The sequence below is a fragment of the Magnolia sinica genome, chromosome 7 (genome assembly GCF_029962835.1).
Source record: "Magnolia sinica isolate HGM2019 chromosome 7, MsV1, whole genome shotgun sequence".
NCBI lineage: Eukaryota > Viridiplantae > Streptophyta > Magnoliopsida > Magnoliales > Magnoliaceae > Magnolia > Magnolia sinica.
In genome coordinates, this window is record NC_080579.1 from 15,383,805 (window position 1) to 15,397,902 (window position 14,098).

Sequence of the window (14,098 nt, forward strand, 5' to 3'; positions counted from 1 at the left end):
CTATGAAAACAAAAATTACAAAGAGAAAGCACTTACCCGATTTGAACAACCTCGAATCTCACCCTTGCTACACCCTTTAGAAACCCTAAAACCCTTTTAGGAACCCCTTTAGAAAGCCTTAAAATACCCTAGAACAGCCCTAGGGACCCCTATTTATAGTTTAGGAAACTCCACTTCCGCACCTCTGCGAAACCACCTCAAATTTACGCAGTCCGTACAAAATCTGCGCAGAATCTGTGTAACCCTCGACTTGTCGAGTCAGGTACTCGATTGGTCGAAGGACCCCTTCGACTGGTCGAGTAAACCCCTCGACTGGGCGACATAAAAAAATATAGCACGTTGGACTTCGAGTCGAGTGGTGCTCGACTGGTTGAGCAGGCCCTCGACCGGTCGAGCAGCGCGGTTGCATACAGATTTAAGACATCTGTTTACAATAATCTCCACCATGTCTTCAATCTTCAATCATGTAGCTTCTTGACCTTTTCTCTTATGTCCGCATCATATCATAGCTTCTTGTGCATACTTCATCCTTCTTTTCTGCCATCGCCAAGCCCATAGAAGTTGCACAGAACTTGAACTTCTCTACAAGAACGTTCTACGTGAGCATATCTACTGGATCAGAATCCACGTGCCTAACCACCTTTGCTCATGTCTTCTCAAAAGGAAAGACGTAGTCTTCTTACCATCTCATCGCTATCCAATATTGCTTGCCGGGGTACTTTGTAATATCCCGAATTTTCACGGTCAGAGTTTATAGTCGTACCTGAGAGAATCGGGCGTTAATAATGTACAACTGGATGCTTTGAAATCGCACCCTATTTTTTTCGTTTGGTTTACATCCAGATACATTCATGAAGGTAACATTCACAATAATAAAATCAACTGTATTGATTATATTTCATCAGAGTAAATAGAATAATCAAAGGCCTTCTCAATAGAAGCTTATTACATTCATCAAGTTCGTAGCGGAAGTATAAAACTAAGTAAATAATATGTCTTCATATTCTTTTGGTGTAGTCTTCTATAAAAGTTGGTCCTCTAAGTCATCAATTTGTACATCACCTACAACATTTGTATGGTTAGGAGAGGATCAATGCCCTACTCATAGTGATGGTTATCCTTTAAGATTAATAGTAATTCAAGAGACTTATAAAAGTGATATAAATGTTCTGATACGTCAAGTACTCCACACTACAAGAGGTATCAATGCGCAATCAATCTATATGGGATGCATGCCTAGCAAATATATACGTGTATCATACTTAATTAGCGATTGCCACAATGTGGAATATGATTAGAGTTATCCGACTCGACCCACATCTCATACTACAAATATTCACCGACGTGTCCCACGCTTAACATAGCTTTATGCGGTTAACCTGAGACGGCCACAATACATGACCGGGAGAATACGCCCCTAGAGATTGGAGTGACTATTTGCGACAACCAAAGGAAATGATGCACTGCGTATATAGAACAGCTTACGCAAGTTAATTAGGGCAACATCACCCGAGACCATGGAATTACGTGACGCCCCAAGGCCGCCACCGAAAGCGCATTACGTCCATGATAATTAATCAATCGCTAGAGGAAGGATTCCCAACATAGTACTTGCATCAAGAGAGAATTCATTTATCTATGGTCAGTTAAGAACATTAAGACACCTGCTCAGCCCTTATGGTAAAGGAGGCGAGTGATAGTAACCAGCTCGAATAAGAGGCGAGTGACAATGGTCAACTCAAGTATGAGGAGAGTGGTTAAGGCCAACTCATGATGAATAAAAGCAAGAGCAAGGCTTGTATCCATAGCCTCATATGAATTCAGGAAAGCCTCTTACAATGGATACCATGTAAAAAAAATCTCAAAATAACCATTAATTAATGGTGAAACATATAATAGCATGGAAGATTCAAAGTTATATGTAAAAGGCCAGATAAAATACATGCAAAGGCAAGATCAAATTCATGAAGACAGGAAAAGGCAGGATAAAATTAACAACTTAAATTAGCGTAAGCCTAAAGTATAAAACCCTCACCTTGGCTGTCTGACTGCCCTCTAGGGTTAGATGTCTGGGCAACTTAGTTTCACCTGTTTTGCATTAAGCTAAAGTGGTTGCTAGAGGTTCCATGCAAAATCTATGTTTCTAGAACCTAGTGAGTCTTTCCACCGAGTCAACTTGGCCAGGACTCAAATTCTTTATTTGTTCCTCTTCTCTTTCTCTTTCTTTCTTCTTTTCTTTTCCTTTCCTTCTCTTTTCTTTCTTTCTCTTTTCTTTTTTTTTTTACTTTTCTTTTCTCTTTTCTTTTCTTTTCTTTTCTCTTTTCTTTTCTTTCTTTTCTTCTCTTTTCCTCCCTACCTTGCTGCCGACGACCCCTTCTACGATCGGCCTCTTTCTCTTGGACGGAGATCTCTCTCTCTCTCTCTCTCTCTCTCTCTCTCTCTCTCTCTCTCTCTCTCTCTCTCTCTCTCCTGTTTCTCTCTTCTCTTCCCCTCATCCTGTGTCGGAAGGTCTTTTATAGACGGAGGGAGTCTCCAGATCCTTCTACGAAAATCCAGACGCGGATTTGTGCGTGCGGAATTTGCTGTTACGCAGTCATGCTTTCGCGTAGCAGGAGTTTGGACCGGCCCTGCGATCACGTCCGGTTATTTGCTCAACCCTCCCAGCAATCTGGACGGTGCGGATCATGGCGTTGAATCGAGCTCCGACCACCCAACTCATCGCAACGGAGGTCCCGATTTCCGCACGTCTTCGGTCGTCCGTGATTGTTGCGGACTGTCATCCGGCGTAACTGATGGGGCCCATGATCACAAGTCTGTGAGAAATCTGCTCCATCCACTGGTTTCGGCGCATGATATTGTCCGAGAAATAGGTGTTTTAAGTGTGGCCCATCTGGTTTTCTTGCCGTGGAGATACGAACGCAGGACTTCGAATACGGATGATCGCTAGTCCGCTAATGGCGCTGTCTGGTCATGCTAGGGTCGGAAATCTCGTCCGATCCCAATGGACGGTCCCGATCGATCTTGGTGGCCCATGGCGATGCCCGCGATATATCTTTTTGAAAATTGCCGCGGCGGGAAGTCTTTTGGAGAGGGGATTCTATCTTCAACAGAAACACGGGTCAACCGTGCTTTGACCGTACTCACGGTTACCGTGTACGGCGGGTAGGTGTGATCTGTGCACACGCACCTTGTGTGTGGGGTCTCCGACGATGTTCCGAAGAAATCCACACCGTCCATTCATTTTTCCCATGTAAATTTAAGGGGTTGGACTCAAGATTGAATCATATCCTAAGTTCAAGTGAGTCACTCGGCATGAAACAATGGTCTTTATGGCTTCTACCGTTGAAACCTTGCTAGGTCTTCCATCGATGTTTATTTGTGATCCAACCTGTCCATCAGATTATACAGACTTAGATGAAGGGAAGTATCTTACTACGGCTACCCGTTAACCTTTCGTGAATGCCCAAAACCCACGGTTAAGGGCTGATTTGCCATTCGGGTCACCTTTACAATGATCTAATGGTTGGAATCCATCGTGTACGGCTAATTTGTGACATAAAGACATGGTGTAAAATTTCGCATCACTCGGATTGTGGGAACCATGTGATCTAGAATTGCGGGGTCTATGTAATGGCAATTTCGTAATTATTGTTAATTTAAGAGTTTTGTGAAATCTCATGGTTTTGAATGGTTGTGACCATGTTTCTAAGTGATTCTTATAAAAGGATTTACATCTAAATCCTTATGGCTAAGGAGTTATTCGCCTATTCAACGAAAGGAATGTACGCCCATCAAATTCCATGATGGATGGTTTTGTCACAAAATCAACGGTCAGGAATAGAGATTATTTCTAACGGGTAGGTTGTGTCAGGACAAGGATGTAAGGCTAGGATGGTTGGATTAGTATCGTACACACGTATATATCCCGTTGAGTCTTATGGTAACTCTTGAGGACTTTCGATGCTCGAGTATTGAAAAGTTCGGGGCGTGACATACTTACTCACAATGTTGATAGCCCATGAAATAACTGGTCTAATACAAATCATAACATGCACTATCAACCACATTCGAATAAGGCTCATGAGATATATCCCGCTTTTCCTCATCTGTTTTAGGATGTCCTAAAGAAAATTTTGAGGAGAGACACTTAGAAAACGTTTTACGGTTTTACTTAGTCCATCACATACTTGATCAATACATACCTAAGGTATTTTGCCCGTGATTACCAAAACCTACTCATCTTCCAGTCTAAATGTTGAGAACCATCTTTGCAACCCCCCGATCCTTCATCCTGAATGTCCCACTTAACCGAGTCTTCAGTATATTGATCTCAGACATGTCATAATTCATGATTTACATGTCATCAGCATATAATTCCTGACTCACCATGAAGGAATCAAACCACTGCCTAGGATACAGGTCGTACCACGACCTCCTACAAACTTTTTTCCTCAGCCCCTTTAACTTCGAACCGCTCTGGTTGCTTCATGTAGATATGCTCTTCTAATTTCTCGTACAGAAGTGCAAACTCCACATCCATCCTTCCAGCTTAAGATCTCATTGGCTAACCAGCGCCAATCACGGATCTAACAGACACCTGTTATACCGTCGGCACGAATATCTCTAAGAAGTCGATCCCTTCTCTCTGAGCATAACCCTTCGCCACCAACCTCGTCCTGTATCTATGATGTATCCTCCTAAAGATCCACATGCATCCAACCACTTTCCGGCCCACTGGAAGCTCCACCAGCTCCCATATGTCGATCTGATACAACGAGTCCATCACATCGCCCATAGTTACCTTCCACTTCTCAGCACCAGACTCACCTAGAGCCATCTGAATAGAAGATGAATCCACTGCAATATTAGAGTCGTCCATGTACCTCACCGATATCCCGCGATTATGCCGTGTGATTCTTCTCACAGGTAGCTGCTCCACCTGCTGTATTCCTGTCCGTGCGTCTCAACCTTCCTATCCTGCCCACTCATGTGGCCATGCCTAACGTGCCACACACGTGCAGAGGTAGAATCCACTACATCCACTGCAGCTCCACCTTTTGAAGTGCTCCTGATCAACCTATACATATTACCGAGTCATTGTGCTTTCATGATTACCCATACCCCCATTGATACCTTAAGAGCACCATCAATACCTGTGAACTTATAACCCATTGTCTCAAGTACACCAAGAGAAATCAGATTCTTCTTCATGTTAGGAATTTGCCTCACATCAATCAGGGTACGCTCTATCCTGTCAAACATCATGATACACACTGTACTAACAGCCACAACATTATAGGCAAATTCATTGCCCATAAACACCTGTCCACTATCGCACTTCCTGTACCTGGTGAACCAACTCCGATGAGGAGTCGTGTGAAAAGATGTCCCTATGTCTGACATTCACTTGCCCTTACGATCATCGTATGGCCGTCTGATCATAGACACAGACAAAATATCACCATTACATTCACTCAATCCATCTAACGTGGCAACATTGGCCTCCCTGTATGAAGTCTCAGAATCTTTTCTATTATATTTAGAATTTGTATAATCCTTCTTCACATGTCCTTCCATCCCACAATTTCAGCACTTTACTTTTCTTTTCCCTTGCCCTTGGAATTGGATCTAAAACCTGAAGAACCTGTACCTTGTTCAGAATTCATACCCCTTATAAATAGTGTATCAGAAGATATCCCCATGTTGACGTTAAGCTTTCTCATAGCCTTCCCTTGAAGGGCTGAGATAACGGTGTCAACACTTAGGGTTTTATTCATGCTGCACATTGTGTCCTTGAATGACTCATACGACACCAGAAGAGAATTCAGCAACATACATGCTTGTTCTTCATCTTTCATCACTTCTTCCATATCCAGCAATTTGCAAACCAATTTGTTAAAGTTGTTGATGTGAGCCTCCAGGTCTCTGCCCTCTGCCATCTTGAAGTTATACCACTGTCGCTTTAAGTATAGGCGATTTTCAGAGAATTTTTTCACATAGACATCCTCTAACTTTGCCCATAACTTACCTGCAGTATTCTCCTTCATTATGTTGTAGAAAACCTCGTCTGTGAGACATAAACAGATCAATGATAAGGCCTTCCTATCAAGAGTATTTCAATCATCATCAGTCATAGTAGACTTTCGATCCTCAAGAGCACCATCTTCACCTTTCTTAATTAAGGAACTGACCATCTTGATCTTTCATAACTCAAAATTATTTTTCCCTAAGTACTTCTCAATATCAAATATAGTGCTTCCCATTATTACTAATCCCTCAAATTCAGATCTGTGCCCCAATGATTGCTCTGATACTACTTGTTGGGGATTTACGCTGCGAAATCACACAGATCTAGATTTAGGATAGCAATCCAATGACACCAAGCAAACACAAGAGAACACAAAAATTTAACGTGGAAAACCCTTGCAGGAAAAAACCACGGCACAAAGCAACAGAATTCCACTATGAAAATAGAAATTACAAAGAGAAAGGACTTACCTGATTTGAACAGCCTCGAATCTCACCCTTATTACACCCTTTAGAAACCCTAAAATCCTTTTAGGAACCCCTTTAGAAAGCCTTAGAATACCTAGAATAGCTCTAGGGACCCATATTTATAGTTTAGGAAACTCCCCTTCCGTACCTCTGCGAAACCGCCTCAAATTCACATAGTCTGCAGAAAATCTGCACAGAATCTGCGTAAACCTCGACTAGTCGAGCCAGGTCCTCGACTGGTTGAAGGGCCCCCTCGACCGGTCGAGCAAACCCCTCAACTGGTCAACACCAAAAAATATAGCACGCTGGACTTCGAGTCGTGTAGTGCTCGACTGGTCGAGCAGCGCGGTTGCATACAGATTTAAGACATCTATTTACAACACATAGGTTATTTTTAGTGCCATTATGATGTTATCCTTAGTCACGTGCAACTCACGAAAATAAAGGTCTGCATACCAGCCTGATAGAAGACTCTGGCAAACCGACCACTTGTAAATTTACTTTTTCTCAGTTGGTGTGTCCCATCTAAGCTATTTAAACGAGCATTCTTTATATGTGCGACAAACATAAGAATTCCCACCTTGTGGATGGAGTAGATTTTTACATATATGTGGAATGGGCACCACATAGCCTCCGTGTTTTGGAGTCAATTTCCATAGTGACGATCTAGTACCAAGGTCAGTAATAGCCGATGTTGTGGGCCCGCCGAATGGTTCACATGCTCACCCTGCTTTTATGAGATGTTCTTGGTTACATTGGGCTTGCTTTTATTTCTTTGGTTGTGCAATATCTCAAGAGCATGATTAGGATGTAAGGAATATGCTTTGAGCTTTTGGAGTAACCATTGGCCAATAAAGCTATTGAATTTACTGTCAACTAGAAATCATATAATCACTTATGAATTGGAAAATTATGGGATTGCCCAATTTAAGTGACTCATGTTGTAGATTTGCGATTGTAGGCTTTCGATAAGAGTCTCAGTAATAGAAGAGAAATGGGTTAGGCATCATATTCTACTCATACAATCTGTAGTCTTTACTCTATGGGATTTTTGACTTTTAAGAGGATTTAATAAAATTTCAACATCATATATTTAGTCATTCTTCACATAACTTTGGAGGGGAGGGGGCGAGGGCAGGCTGAAATGAAAAGTTCTTAACTTTACTTTGCAAAGGCAAATGATTCCAAGCAGGCAAATGTAATAAAATAAAAAAGAAGGAATGCAAAGTGCAAGTTGATATAGACGTATTAGGAATATGTGGGGTAAATGTGAGTTTAACTTAACTAAAATGTAAGAAGAAAAGAAGAGATCAAACACTCTTTTTTTGTCAAAAGGGACGCTCGAACATCCTTGATTCAAATCGTACTCTTGACTTTACTGGCTCCATTTTGTAGGTTATTTATTGCGAAGGTTGGCTTCTTGGATTGACAAAACCTTGACATTAATCAAGAAATCTCTAAAATCTTCGAAGAACAGGATCCTCTCCTGACGTTTCCCTCTCTCTTTAACCTCCTACATCCCTCTCTCGTGACTCTAGCCCCTTAAAATGGTAGTTATTGTGCCAAATTATAGATGAAGACCATCAATTCGCGGTGAGCCGATGGATTAACACCTGACTCTACTTTGAGATTTCAGCATATGGGAAGCTAGGATAGGATTTACATTAGATAAAAAGAATGCCAAGTGGTTGTCGGTGTGCAGTGGGCCAATGATCGACTTCTCCCTTTTACGCATTTTCTACCATGTATAAGGGATCCCCAAGCTTTTGGGGGGCTAATTTGTTCCGTTGATTCTTATTTGTTAAGTTCGAGATCGGTCGATCAGAACTGTTGGATACCTTTATGAGGTGTCCAGGTCCTCTTCAACCTTCAGTTTTTTAATGTTTCTCAGGATGTTAAAGTTCAGTCTTACCAGAGAGATATACGATCAGTTTTTTTTTATGGGGATGGATTATCGGTTGAGTTTTAGGTTTCCCGAGCCTAGGATCCGTAGATCGGGTCTAGTGATTGTCCCTTGACATGCCGAGGGTCCTAACCCCTTGATCAATCATATTCTCAACGGTTCTCAAATTGCCCAAAGATGACTTTATCGAAGCTCAACTATAGTCTAAAGAGTAGCTTAGTCTCATTTTGGGTAAAGTGTTTACAAATGCTCCTCTTTGACAAAGGTTGTGTGCGATCAAATGCCAAAGCAAGTGAACACTCCACCTTCTGGATTAGAGACAGGTGTAGTCCAGTCTATTTCAACTGGAGTGTATTTTGTTACGATATCTGCATGGTTAAATATTAATGCATATGTTTTCCGAGGGTTAAGGAAAACATTGTAATTTATCCATGTGTTTTTGCAACTTTATGGGGCATCAAATCGCAACTCTTCATGTTGTGACTGGTAGGTGTGCATCGAGTGTGTCTGCAAGTATGAACTTTACGAACTTAGAGCCCATACACTTTTTGCAGCCTTGCGATAATAACCCAGTTCAATTTAGAAAGGTAATTCTTGATGTTACACAGTCCCCTAATATCAGTTGTAGGTTAAGTCATTGTAATGAGCAGTTGCCTATGTATTTTATGGCTTTATGGATCTCCTGCATTATAATATGTTAGACTCACAAGTACCCTAGACTAGAGTCATTTATGTTACTCTTTCGCCATTTGAGTTTCTAATTCCGACACTTTGACAGTAATAAGCTTTTTTGCAACTGGAGGTACGGTTACGCTAACTCGGATGTACTTAATTTACATTATAAGATGATCAGACGAACACTGAAAGTTCAATCCATTCATGCCCGAACTTTGAAACTCAACTATGATGACCCTTATATCAAGTTATAGGGTGTGAACTAATATTTCATTTATCACATTTTCATTCAATTCATCGTACATCCAAAGCAAACCATAATTAAATCCTTCAAAACATAATAATTTAAACTTAAACTTGAAAATTAAACTTCTTAAATCCAAATTCAACTAATTTACTACTACTAATTCTCTTCTCATGACTCCCACTGTAAGTTCATCACAATTTTTTTCAATAAATAAAATAAACTAAACTCTAAGCTCTATAAAAATAGTAATCCATGTATTTTTCAACTTCTACTCCTCTCTCGTCTGGTAAACTTAAAAGTTATCAAATTAGGTGAGCTACAAGCCCAATGAGATCGTATCCATAATAATTGAATTTCAAGAGATATAATACTACATAGAACTGTTAGATAATAGGCAGGAATTAAACTGGATATCAACAGAACAATGTCATAAATAAACCATAATTCCATGTATGCAATTATATAATCCATCACAGCCAAATTCAATTAATTAGTTTTCCACGAACGCTCCTCTTGCAAATCAACCATGATCACATAACCGGTCCAATGAGGCATGCACTTACATTCACTCAGTTGGCGGGGCACGTTCAGTGTTTAGGTAGGCGGAGGAAGTGGACCGACTGAACCCGGGGGAGGAAGCTGCAACCAGGGGATGTGATGGCAAGTGAATTTCAGAAAAGAAAAGTTTTGGACGACCTGCCCTTTAGTCCCTTTAGTAAGGGCCTTCATTTTTCACCTACTTCTGGTGGCCCCACCACTCTTTATCGAAGACGAAGAAGGAACCGATAACGGTTATCCCTAGCTTCGTATGCCGAGCCTAGCATAGATGGTAGTCGAGTGGTGAATACCACAATCTCGTATAGCTCTTGACATTAAGAACCTTTTGCAAATCAATCATGCTCACTTAACTGGTCAACCATTGCAGTAAATCAACCATGCACATCGATAAGTAAATCAACCATACTCACTGATCTATCATCCATGCAAAGTTCAATTCTAAATATCCAAATCAAATAGCATGCATTTCATAATGATGCAATCAAATCAAATCCTATGGAATTATAATGCAATCAACAATACAAGTTTAAGCACACCATGATTATAATGTATACTATCTAAGAGTGGATAGCTTAATAGATTATCTGTCACGCCCCAAACTCGGAAGCCGGGCTCACAAAATTTTCGATCGTAGAATCCGGCGCCAACAGCCTCCGTAGTACCCCATTCTCGGCTCCCAACGTCCATTCGTTAGGTTCCGATCTTGGGATGTTACGAGGAGAATTTTCAGCATCAGTTTGATTCATAATAAGCATAACCAAAGGCATAACCCACAAACAACAACCAAAAACTCCATCACATTTTCACTATAATAAAAAAATTTATAAGTATAGTGCGCGTAAAGGGAAATACAATGATGATAGACAAAAGCTCCAAAATGATCTGTCATGCGCTCTACCCTCAGTGCTGCTGTGATCCAACGTCACCTGTACACAATGGTCATACATAAGCTTATGGAAAGCTTAGATGGTGGTGAAAGTATGTGCGCAAGGTAGTGATACAATTATGCAGTATCAGAGTAATGCGGAATATACTGATAAATTTATGAATACTATTAGCCGTACCAAGGCTATGCGATGTAAGGTATGAATGATGTCAGCCATACCAAGGCCATGCGATGCGAGATGCAGACCAAGCACACCAATCCTCATCTTAGTCCACATATCAATACAGCTCACCTCTGGAATATCTCCGGAGTCTAGTACACTCCAGGCCAGATTGTCGCCCCATTGCGCGCAACAAGGTGAGTGGAAGAGACCTCACTATCTGCCTGCCAATATCAGGCCCGGCTCATCGATAGCGGACCCATTCCTCAAGCTGGTCAAACTCAGCCTAGCTTTGCCCCCTCCTCTCGGGCGGGTAAGGCCGCACCCCCTTCCAACTGACCACGACACAGTGGAAAGCGCAGCCTTCTGGTAATCGGCACTCGACACTCCTACACCCACTCGATCTAGACGTTGGAGCAATCTCCTGGTACCATAAGAGTTTAGGAACTTTCACCCAGGGATATCTATAGCACCCTATGTAGAACAAAATTTTCGATATTAAATCCTGTCAACCATGATGTGCCTGTGGAGGCTATGACCTTGATGTCGCTAGGGTGTATAATACACCTGTCACATAATGAAAGATGCATGAATCACGTAATCTAGTCATACAGCAAACATGTGCATACCGTGCGCTTATGTGGGCAATTACGCCTATCAGGGAGCCCATAAACCATCTGCCCGAAGGCATGTGCTATGATCAATTACTCATCTCATCACAAGCATGTAGATGATGCGTATAGACATGTATCATGATGCTATGTTGTCACATACTCATAATCGATATTGATAACCGACATCGTCCTCGATAATTGGCACCGATAATCGACACCGATAATCAGGGTCGATAATCGGCGTCAGCCTCGATAATTGGCACCGATAATCAGCATCGATAATCGGCACCGACAATCAGCATATATAAACAAGGCGGGGTCCATAGATGATCAGCCGATCAACCATAGTATAAAGATTAGCACTCGATCGTGGTTATATTAATCTGATAATATGGAGTCATCCGTTTATGGCGAATGGGGCCCACTTATTTGAGCTAACCTACGAAGAGAATGGGCCTAACAAGGCCTAAGGGAAGGTCACGATAAGGACATCTAACCAGCATTGCCCATCAATGTGGACATCTAACCAACATTGCTCCCAAGGAGTGGCCTACATAAGGAATTCATGCACAATGTAACAGCCACACATACATTACATTGGGCCTCGCTCATGGGCCTCTCATATATCGCCTTGGGCTTCATACAAGGGCCTCGACTGTACCACAATGGGCCACGCACATGGGCCTTGAATACATCAAATGGGCCTTGCTCATGAGCCTTGAATACATTTCCATGGGCCTCACCCATGGGCCTCATATATCAAGTGGGCCGCATTATATGAGCCGCACTAATGGGCCCAATACACGTCACAAGGGCCGCATGACATGGGCCTAACCTTCATCAAGTGGGTCGCACCATCTATACCATTCATCTATTCTTAGGGATCATTTTAGAGTATAAATATATATATATATATATATATATATATATATATATATATATATATATATATATATATATATATATATATATATATTTAAATCACATGGGCTGCACTCTAAATAACAGTGGTAAAAATGATTCCCACCATTAGAATTCTCAAGGCCCACCATAACATTTATTTCCCATACAATCTGTTCATAAGGTCACACAGACCTGAACCAAGATGAAAACAAATTTCAAATTAATCCAGAACTGCTGTGACCTTAAGAAGGGTTTCAATGGTGGACGTTCATTTAACATTGTTTTCTGCAATGTGGTCCTCTTGATATTAGATCTGTCTCATTTGGTCTCAAGCCTTAGAGCTGGCTTACCAAATGGATGGACGGTTGGATAAACCATACACAGCAGGTGGGGTCCACGTTCACCAAATGGATGAATGGTTTGGATGTCATATATATATCATGAAAGGCCCATCGTCCAGCCATCTAGACAGTGGGATACAAAACATACATTACGGTGGTGTCTGGACGACCTGCTGACGTCCTCAGCAGTGGGACCCACATAGTTTGGTGGCATCACTATACCAGCCAAACGCTGGTGCGCAGTACCCCACCAATCTTCTGCAGCAGGTGGGCCCCTCCCCCCTATAACAAATGGATGGACGATTGGATGGGACACGTCCACACGTGGTACCCCAGGTCCTGCTAACGTTAAATGGGTTGATGGGTCCCACTATTTGGATGGTCTGGATCTCATGTGGGACCCATAGATCTTGCTGGCGTTAAAAGGGCAGTGGGTCCCATCATCTGGCGTGGTTTCAAGTTGATGGACGGTGTGTATGCCAGATGCCCTACACGACCAGACCCACCGTCCTAGCCCCAAGACGGTGGGGATTTGCAACGTGTAAACAAGGTGGGTCCCAGATTGCTGGGAGACGTCAAGTACGACAGTTATATAGCTGTTGTGGTCGTGCACCAGCCCATCCTCTGTCCAAAACAGGTGGGTCCCACATGGGGCCCACATGTACGGATGCATGTATCATGTATATTTCTTATATACACAATATATAATATTATATCATACTATAATGTTATAATATAATATAATATTATAATATATAAACCTACCATATCCATATATAAATGTATATATTATATTCATCATCTGACCAGCATCCAGCCACCGTCCAGCAATCTGGACGATGCTGAATGATGCACTTTCATCATGGTGGTCCCACGTAGTGGGCCACGGTATCTCGATTAAGCTAATATTTGTCTTTCCCTCTCATCCGAGCCTATGTAACCATCCGGTCATGTAGGCCCCAACCAAGATCAAGGTGGCCCATTCGTTGGACATCATGGATAAAATATACACATCTTAGGTGGGCCACTAATCATAAAGAGAAAGAGAGGGAGAGAAAGAGGAAAGGAGAGAAATCAGCAATGACGGAGGGACCTCGCCACTATGGGCCCCTCATGGATACAAGCATATATCAAGGTGGGTCCCACCATATGTGGGCTCTTAAATCACAAAAAGAAAGATGCAAAAAGAATAAAAATGTGGGTCTAAGATCACCCACCGTCCACTTCTTCTTGCTCCCTTAGGTTCCTTTTCTCCTTAACTTCGATCCTAACGGAAGAGATGGAGTTTAGATAGTTAAGATGGGAGATGAGAGGGT